The sequence below is a fragment of the Corylus avellana genome, chromosome ca1 (assembly GCF_901000735.1).
Source record: "Corylus avellana chromosome ca1, CavTom2PMs-1.0".
In the NCBI taxonomy this organism is placed as follows: domain Eukaryota; kingdom Viridiplantae; phylum Streptophyta; class Magnoliopsida; order Fagales; family Betulaceae; genus Corylus; species Corylus avellana.
Window position 1 is genome coordinate 49767231 of NC_081541.1, and position 1455 is coordinate 49768685.

The 1455-nt window shown below is 30.5% G+C and overlaps 1 pseudogene; it reads right to left on the reverse strand.

Moving 5' to 3' along the window:
• Nucleotides 1–1455, reverse strand: part of LOC132182610 (DExH-box ATP-dependent RNA helicase DExH1-like) — a 94742-nt pseudogene that overhangs the window by 31483 nt on the left and 61804 nt on the right.

The following is a 1455-nucleotide window of genomic DNA, read 5'->3' on the forward strand; positions in this document are numbered from 1 at the left end:
ATATTGGAATAATATACCAAAGTTAAAGTTCATTATAAAACACCGGTAAAACGCTTTATAAAAAGTCGTGTATATACCATTGTTTTATCAAAATTTATCTGCATCTTCTCAAACCTTTAATTTAACGACGCTAATTGATGTAATTTAGTTATATTAATCATTCACACTTGTGGAATATTTTCTATGCAAGGCTCGAATCTTTCTACACCAACGATTGTATATTCAACCGATGAAATGACCTTCTAGCATTCCTTGCCTCCAACAACTAATCATCGCTGCTTGCTACCACTAAATTGTATGAACGATAGATTGCATAGCTAGGTTTGATAGTTGGTTGAGTTACCTCTCAAATGATAGGAATAGTTGGTTTGATAGTTGGTTGAGTTTTGCTTTATCAAGGAAGAAGCGGATTGAAAAAACTTGACTTCTCTGTAGAATGTGCCATCTACCATTCCATGCAATACGGTCCACTTGTTTGTTTTTGTTTTTTCATATATATATATATTTTTTTCCGTTGGGAAATTAAAAAGGATAATGGTTTTGAGTAAAGCTTTTCTCTCCTGACAAATGGTTATGCTTTCTCTCCTCTTAATTAAATCTCGCATCCTTAATGTGAAAGGGATTTAATCTCAAATCTTTGACATATATGGTGATAATAAATTTTATCAGTTAAACTAATTTATACACATTTTAATGAAAACTCAGCAATCAAATTATTGTTGTTTTTATTAAAGACTTAATTGCACTTTTACGAAAGGTTAAACAATATTTTTAGAAATTGTATTTTTATTAACTGCATTTTCTGAACCCTATTGAAATGAAAATTTTCTAACATTTTCATACCCAAGAAGTGTGGACAATCCAAATCTGAAAGAAAGAAAGAAATAAACTTCATGGACACTTCCTTTGAAAAAGAGAGACGGTGATCTAGATGTACAGAATTACCAACATGTCCTCAATCAATAATTGTGCAAGTAGACTTCAGGACTTGCATTATCTTGTTCAAGTGGAAGAATAATATCAAACAGAGACCACAATTAATTAGGACCACAAGTGGAAGAATATTATCATGTTCTTGCAATAATGTCATGTAATAATAGGACCACGTGATCGTGGGAAAGCGATTCGGCTTAGAGCATTCATATCTGACTCAGTAAATACTTAGTTAAATCTTAGCTAAAAGATCACATTTTTCTATTTTAGCTACGTACCCACTTTTTTAAAGCAAATATATTAGGCCCAGCATTTTAACTACTTTATTTAAATATTCTTTTTATTATTATTATTATTATTATTAAAGTTCAAGTGTCACTCAATAGCAATTTGAGGAGAGATCATAAAATAATTTTTTTTCTTGAAGGAGAGACGATAGAACAAATTTTAAATTAATATATGTTATGAATTGTTGAGCTACAATGCTCAGCAAATTTGCAACAATGGCAAACCATTGTTGAC